This window comes from Tiliqua scincoides, chromosome 5 (genome assembly GCF_035046505.1).
Source record: "Tiliqua scincoides isolate rTilSci1 chromosome 5, rTilSci1.hap2, whole genome shotgun sequence".
NCBI classification, from domain to species: Eukaryota; Metazoa; Chordata; class Lepidosauria; order Squamata; family Scincidae; genus Tiliqua; species Tiliqua scincoides.
Window position 1 is genome coordinate 84,225,884 of NC_089825.1, and position 8,995 is coordinate 84,234,878.

The following is an 8,995-nucleotide window of genomic DNA, read 5'->3' on the forward strand; positions in this document are numbered from 1 at the left end:
AAATTAGCGAAACAAAAACAGTCTGAAGGCTGTCAGTATCTTGGGTCCGCCTTGACCTTGCAGAGGCAGACACCAGTCACTTTTATAGGCAAATCTCCGTGCATGTGTGCGCCACCCACTGTCTTCTGTGTTGGCAAGTACCTTGTTCACACAGTGGGGAAAGTGACCACCCCCATGTTATTGAAGAGAACAAAGCAAGTCTGTTTGCGTGGAGCTCTGGACTAGATTGCAGTTTGTGGCTAATTTTTACCATCTTGGTATTGGCACAAACCCAGACGTAGAAGTGATACCCTGTTATGGCACTGTTCTTCCTGTTTGAGATAGAGATCAATAGATATCCTGAACTGCCCCTGAATTCCATTCCAACTGACAGTTAAGCTGATTTATGTGGTTTTGACTGCACTAGGGTGTTTACCTCCTGGATGATTGTACCCTGGTCAAAGTCATCCTAGTCATTGATGACCCTGGACATTCGTGTCTGGATTTTTTGGTGTTCTGGTCATTTACTTTCCACTATAACTGGGCAACATCCCACAATAACTGGGCAACAAGCTCCATGTTATATATCCTAAGGGTGCAATCCTTACCCCTTATGTCAGTGCTTTCCAGCACTGGCATAGGGGTGCCAATGGGATGTGCGCTGCATCCTGCAGTTGGGTGTCACTCACGGAGGCCTCCTCAGAGACTCTTTGTTCCCTTACCTCAGTGCTGCATTGCCCTTATGTCAGTGCTGGAAAGCACTGACATAAGGGGTTAGGATTGCACCCTGAGCCTCTTATCCCAGCCCTAACCCTACCTTTGTATTTTAAAATTAAAAATATATATATAATATAAATATAGATGTGTTGGGACACAAATGTATGGAATGCAAAAAAGAATGGATGCAAATGTCCAGTACCAGGACACATTTGATTGGGACATGGTTGTCCAGGATGCAACGGTCCTGTCATTAGCTTTGACTAACTGAATATATTTTGGATGGAGGGCGCTGCTTTACCACCTTTTATGGTGAGTTTCTTGGGTTTAAGTAGGTTCGTTGCTATGCTAAATCTTTGCTGAAGGTTTTAGGTGTCAGCTTGCACTACTGAAATCATTGGACTGGACTGGGGATCCAACTTCTTGTTTGTTTGATTTATATCTTGACTTTCTCCCCAAAGAGCACCCGAGGTACCATTAAAATACATATAATAAAAGTATAAAATACATAATTTTATGTATACACACATAATATTAAAACCAACCAGCAGCAATCAAGGAGATCTAACAGGAGTTAGAAATCCAGTGATGTTCCTCTTTCCCACCTCTAAACCCAGATGTAATCCCTGCCTGATAGGTGGGCTATAACATTCAGAACCTTGTTCATACAGGTATCACCGTCTTCTACCTCTCAACTGTCCCATTGGGGCAGCAGGGGTTGTTTTTGTAGGTTGCCAACCTTGAAGGAGTATCTCAGAATCAGCTTCACTTTCTAGATCAAGGGTCTCCAAATATTTCAATAGGAGGGCCACATTGTACACATTTTTGTGAGCAGAAAAAAATTCGTTTTATAAATGAACAACTGACTTTTAAACGAATGAGTAAATTTTACTTGGATCTTTTCTGTAATCAGCATGAAATGATTCAGAACAAAAGAAAACTGACAATTATAAAGAAAAAATGTGGTGCTTAAACTGAGAAATGATGTATATTGAATAAAACTGTCAAATGTTAGCAAAAAAAAAGTAGCAATACAAATATTTTAAGTTGCTGAGAGATAATATCTTGTGGGGGGAGGGGGGAAGTGCCAGACTCCTGTACTGGATCACCATTGAAAGCACACATTTGAGAAGTTCTGGATCACCATTGAAAGCACACATTCAAGAAGTTAACAGGGTCTCTGTGGTTTAATGGCATTACATCATGGGAAGCAAAATCTCAAGGAGTGGCTTAGTCAGAGTTGACTTGGCAAGCCCCAGTCTTTGCTGAGTCCATTGGCCTCGGCACAAGTCAATTACATCATTGGTTTACACATCCAAACCTCGCAAAAACCTCATATATTCAGAGTGGAGACCTAGAACCAGGAACTGCAATGGAATGACTGAAATATGTCTTGCTGTAAAACGTCTTCCTTTTCCTGCAGTGCAACTGCCTGGTCTCATCCATCCCTAAACACAGCTCCTTCTCTGTGGGAGGACTTTGCCTAGCCCCAGGGACACTCCCCTTCCTGCTGTGGAAACATTCCTTTCCAGATTCCAACCACTTTTCATTTGTGCAACCCATCATCTTGGTTGGTGTGGTCTAGTTTCTCAACTGGTTGAGATGTTTTGAGGCTGTGTCAAATGGGCTTCTCTATCATGTTGATCAACACCAGCTGGGGGTTGTTCTGACACCTTGTAGCTGTTGGTTCATGAAACCTCTGGTGACTCTTGGGGTGGGGAAACCTCCACGTGCTGTTCAGGCTTGTTTTAAATTTCTACCTTTCTGGAAACCCGTAACTACTGACAGGATAATCAGATTTCTCTCCTAGGAATGCCTTCCAGCCTGACTCAGCCATACCAACTCTAACTTTTCTTCCAAGAGAATAATCCCAGTGTTAATGCTATTTTTTTTTTTAAATCCAACTGTGGGAAAGACACAGCTTTGCTGAAGGCATGTATATGCTCACATATAGATATTTGGATCAATACTGAAACAACAAGGACATAGTTACAAACACAAACTATGTTATAGTCTGAATCAGAAGCAGAATCTGTGTCAATTTCCAGATGAGGAGTTCGGATCTGGGTATCACTTTGAAGTAATACTTAAGAACATAAGAACATAAGAACAGCCCCACTGGATCAGGCCATAGGCCCATCTAGTCCAGCTTCCTGTATCTCACAGCGGCCCACCAAATGCCCCAGGGAGCACACCAGATAACAAGAGACCTCATCCTGGTGCCCTCCCTTGCATCTGGCATTCTGACATAACCCATTTCTAAAATCAGGAGGTTGCGCAAACACATCATGGCTTGTACCCCATAATGGATTTTTCCTCCAGAAACTTGTCCAATCCCCTTTTAAAGGCGTCTAGGCTAGACGCCATCACCACATCCTGTGGCAAGGAGTTCCACAGACCGACCACACGCTGAGTAAAGAAATATTTTCTTTTCTCTGTCCTAACTCGCCCAACACTCAATTTTAGTGAATGTCCCCTGGTTCTGGTGTTATGTGACAGTGTAAAGAGCATCTCCCTATCCACTCTGTCCATCCCCTGCATAATTTTGTATGTCTCAATCATGTCCCCCCTCAAGCGTCTCTTTTCTAGGCTGAAGAGGCCCAAACGCCGTAGCCTTTCCTCATAAGGAAGGTGCCCCAGCCCCATAATCATCTTAGTCGCTCTCTTTTGCACCTTTTCCATTTCCACTATGTCTTTTTTGAGATGCGGCGACCAGAACTGGACACAATACTCCAGGTGTGGCCTTACCATCGATTTGTACAACGGCATTATAATACTAGCCGTTTTGTTCTCAATACCCTTCCTAATGATCCCAAGCATAGAATTGGCCTTCTTCACTGCCGCCGCACATTGGGTCGACACTTTCATCGACCTGTCCACCACCACCCCAAGATCTCTCTCCTGATCTGTCACAGACAGCTCAGAACCCATCAGCCTATATCTAAAGTTTTGATTGTTTGCTCCAATGTGCATGACTTTACACTTACTGACATTGAAGCGCATCTGCCATTTTGCTGCCCATTCTGCCAGTCTGGAGAGATCCTTCTGGGGCTCCTCACAATCACTTGCATTGCACTAAGCAGACATAAGAACATAAGAAGAGCCCTGCTGGACCAGGCCAAGTGTCCACCTTGTCCTGCATCCTGTGTGTCAGCCAGATGCCTCAGGGTGTACACAAGAGAAGATACAAGGCTTGTATCTTGTACAGATACAAGATATCTGTATCCTGTTGCCACTCACTTGCACTTTGCATTCAGGGGTACCCTATTTCTAAAACCAGGACGTTGTGTATATCTGTCATGGCTTGTAACCTGTGATGGACTTTTCCTCCATCGGTCTGTCTAATTTCCATCTAAAGGCATCTAGGTCAGATGCCATCACCACATCCTATGGCAAGGTGTTCCACAGATTAATCAAACACTGGGTAAAGAAATATTTTTTGGGTATAAAATCTGGATCTTTCTGTATGTGAAGCATGTGCTGTACTACTGAGGTATGGCCCCTCTCCAGTTTAAGGCACTCCTGGTCATCTTCTAAATTTAAGTCCCTCAGAACCTGGTTAGGCAATGTATTAGGGATGTAACTGAGGAGGGAGCAGGGTGGAAAGCGTGGAGCTCTGGGGCTTATCGTATAGCAGGAGCAGTGACATCATCAACGGAATTTCTCAGCTGTTGTCTTCAAAACATTTTTCAAAGGCCCTTAGATGCAAAGAAACATCAGGTTCAACAGAAGGCATACTGAAACATTTGCCCAGGGGTCTATGTTACTCTCAACTAGGCCACCCTTTTCCCCAAAGGCTATCTGAGAGACAGTATGGAGCTAATGTTATATTAAGGCAACAATGCTATGCAAATTTATCTGGAAGTAAGGTCTACTGAACATAGTGGGGCTAACTTCTGAGTAAATGCAGTGCTTTTTTTGTAAAAGAAAAGGTGCAGGAACTCACAACTTGTTAATCTTTTATTTATTTATTTTTAAACCATTTTTTATTGGAGAAATAAAATATTTTTTTATGTGCTTCCCCCTAAAGATGAACTTATTTCTGAGTAGACATGCATAGGATTGGGCTGTCAATCTCCACATCCCCTTCCCCCTAGCTACTTTTTCTACACATGGGGAAAAATACTGTACAGGTGCACTTGTAGCGTGTAGTATGTAGTGTGGCACTACTTCGAGGAGAGGAAGCAGTGAATGGATTCCAAAAAAATGGCTTACATGAGTTCCATGTAATAAAATTACTCTAAGCAACTGTGGGAGTAAGAACAAAAAAGGAATTCTTACACGAGAGGGGTCCTTAGGTGCACATAGAAACAGCTATGTTTGCAAACAAGCGATTAAATATGATTTAATTCAGGTATCAGAATACTCTGTGTCTTTGGGAATGTGCTTGGCATGCAATTGTATGTTCTCTGCTGCCCTGAGCAGCTGCTGTGCATTGCTGGAGAGGAGCTGCAAATGCTGGCTGGCGGAGGGCATGCTTGTGGGGGAAGGACGAGGAAGATCTCTGGGAAGGCTGGACAGCACGTTGTACACACGTAGAATCCCTTTTCACCTGCCCTTTGCAAGTGAAAACGGGTGCAGATACATATCTCTGCCAGGATTAAGAGCCCAATCCTAGGTATGTCTACTCTGAAGTAAGTCTCTTTCTAGTAAATGGAGCTTACTCCCAGGAAAGTGCCTAGGATTGCAGCCTAAGAGCCCAATCCTATGCATGTCTACTCAGAAGTCCACTTTAGTGAATGGGGCTTACTGTGGATAGGATGGCAGCCTCAGGGCACAATCGTGTGCCTGTCTCCTCAGAAGTCAGTCCCATTAGAGTCAATGGGGCTTCCTCCCAGGAAGGTGTGGAGAGGACTGCAGCCTTATAACCAAAGCCTATGGCTGTCTACTCAGAAGTCAGTCCCACTAGAGGCAGTGGGGCTTCCTCCTAGGAAAGTGTGGAGAGGATTGCAGCCTCAGAGCCCTTCCTCTGCCTGTCTACTCAGGCTGCAAAGCTATGACACTTTCCCGGAGTAAGCCCCATTGAACACAATGGAACTTACTTCTGAGTAGACATGCATAGGCTTGGGCTCTCAGGCTGCAAGGCTATGCACCCTTTCCCAGGAGCAAGCCCCATTGAGCACAATGAGACTTACTTCTGAGTAGACATGCCTAGGCTCATGCTGCAGATTGGCACGGGGGCTGTACCAGCCAGCTTCCTTCCCCTCCTCCGCCAAGCCAGTACCTGGGTGTTCCGTGGGTGCTGCAGCCCGTCTCCCTGGCTGGCTGGCTGGCTGGCTGTATGTCCTCCTCCTCGGCGTGTGTCCCCCGCGCCCTCCACCGGCTTGGAAGCTGCGCGGGGAAGCAGAACGCGGGGGGAGGGGAGGCGGGCTGGGCTCAGGCGAGAGCTTGGGGATGGGGGCAGAAGGGGGTCGTTGTGTGGTTAGGCAGGGGCCAGGCGCCCGCCCACCCTGCACCCCCCAGCACCCACCCAGCAAATGCCTCTGTTTTGCTCCCCCCCTCCTGGAATGCCTCCGAAGGGGAGGGGCCCCTGCAAAAACGTGCCGGAACTCCGTCCCCCCGCGTTCCATTACAAAAAAAGCCCTGAGTAAATGTGCAGAAACTAGCACTCTAATGCACCTTTAATATTTATTTCAGATATTCTTTTAATCCCGTTTCTCAGTTTGTTTTAAGCTATTGCAATCCACTCTGTGAGTTTTGGATGAAAAATGTTTATTAATTTATTAATTTATTAACTCTAATTAAGAAATTTAAAGTGTTATAGTCTTAATGCAGTGTGACTATGGGGGTGGGTGGGTCATAATGATACTTTAAAATTTTCCGCTACACCACTGTAGTGGACTACTAAACACTAAACTTTAATTCAAGGATTCCTAAAGTAGATTTCCCATTGTTGTAGCAAACAGTGGGATTCTTTGCAAAGCTATCCATTCTGACCCATGATTGCCTGAGCCACCAAGTGGTGAAATGAAATGTTCTGATAATTATTTGTCTGGCACAAAGGTCTGTAGCAAGCAAAACGGTACTTAAGCTCCCCCTTGTGGTTATGTATCAACACTGCTTGCTGATTTCAGAATTTCCATGTTTCAGGCATTTCTCTTTGCTGCTGCTATATTATTATTATTATTATTATTATTATTATTATTATTATTATTATTATTATTAACAACAACAACAACAACAACAACAACATTAGCATTAGCATTAACATTAGCATTAGCATTAACAATATTTATATACTGCTTTTCAACTAGAAGTTCATAAAGCAGTTTACAGAGAAAATCAAATGACTAATGGCTCCCTGTCCCAAAAGGGCTCACAATCTAAAAAGATCACCAGCAGACAGCCACTAGAAAAGACACTGCTGGGTTGAGGAGGGCCAATTACTCTCCCCTTGCTAAATAAAAGAGGAGCACCCTCTTGGAAAAGTGCCTCTTAGGGACCAATCCTATCCAATTTGCCAGTGCCAGTGCAGCCATGCCAATGGGGCATTCACTGCATCATGTGGTGGGGAGACAGTCACAGAGGCCTCCTCAAGGCCATTTGTTCCCTTACCTCAGGGCTGCACTGCGGTGGCACCGGTGCTGGAAAGTTGGTTAGGATTGGGCCCTTACCCAGTTAGCAGGGGCATACGTCCTTTGCTGTGTCCTCATTTCAATATGTATTTTCCTTTATTGAGTTGGGTCCATCAGTTTACAAGAATTTGAAAGATACTGAGGCAAGCTCTTGCTGGGTGGGATGCACGGGAAGAGCAGGAGATGGAGGAAGTTTGATGGTGCTGAATTTTCTTAAAGATGATTCTATAGAAGATATGGATCTTGGATGCTTTTGGACTGGATGTACTCTTTGATATGGTTCAGTTGTTTATAGTATTGGTTATTTTTAATCTGTTTTTGTTTTTTTTAATTCTACTCTGTAAACTGTCTTGAACTGCTTTGCCTGTAAAGGTTTGGAAAGGTGAGATAAAAATACTTTTTTAATACGTAATGGAAAAGGGAGTTATAATCTCTTTGTGTGTTTCTGTGTGTGTGAACAAAGGCCGAGGTTTGGGACAGGCATAAGAAGATAATTTGGCATGATTTTGTTTGCACAGATTTTTGATGAAAAGTGTGGAGGTTTTAATTGCATCATGCTGAAATATGTTTATTGTTAATTTTTAGTCTTATTAAAATGATGTAAATCATAGGGGTATGATAGATCAGAAATTAAAACAAATAGCTATCATCATAAATGTTTAAGTTACAGACCACAAGGTGGCCAAATTGTGGTTTGTGAAACTCATTTACAAACCATGAAAAGTGTCTTACTGGATTAGTTCAATAGTTCATCTTCTAGTTCTGTGGTTGCCAAACTTGCAACCGCTGTGCAACAAAAAAGTGGTCCCCATTCAGGCCTGCTCTTACCGTTCTGCCACGCTGTGGCTCTTCAGGGCACCAGATCTGGATGATGTGACACTTTGGGCAGTCACATTTATGGTCCAATGCCCTAGAGGCATTGCGCCCAGATTTCCGGGCAGACACGACTGCTCAGAGAGTTGCATTGTCCAAATCTAGTGCACTGAAGAGCCAGAACTGTTGTAACAGCTCACGGAAGGGAGGATTCTCCCATACTCAAGATCTGGCCTGCCAGATGGGGTTTGGAGATACCTGTTCTAGTTCAATGCTTTTTCCTCCAACAATTACTTGTCAATTGTGTTGTACTTCTAAGTAGTAGTGTTGTACTCCTTAGTAGTTCAGGAGAATGACTTGAATTGAAAGAAGCAGCCTTTGGTGTGCATGTTTAGGAAGAGGTGCAGTAGGGCATTTTCCCTTAATTCACTTCTCCCTGGACTCTCTTTGAGCCATACACAGTGCAGGTGAGGAATGCTGGAGAAGAAAGAGGCTCTGGTGATGAAGATAACAGTTGCAGTCACCGTCTGCAGGTGGGTCCTACAGTAAGAGACTTTGCTGAATCATTGAACACTATCTCCTGATCTTGTCTGATCTCGGAAGCTAAGCAGGGTCAGGCCTGGTTAGTACTTGGATGGGAGACCGCTTGGGAATACCGGGTGCTGTAGGCTTATACCATAGTCTTTTGAGACTGAAGGTTGCCAACCATGCCTGAGAAACAGAAGGAAGGAGCAGCCATCAAGATGGAGAGAAACCTGTTAGCCGGGATAGTCCAGTGGAGGGGAAGAAGGCAATTGATCATTCAGGAATTCTCCATAGATTATTAGTTCATATTTGCGTGAATGATTTTTTAAATTTATTTTAAGGCTTCCAAAGTGGCAAATTAAGTATTTAAAACCAAATTTGACATA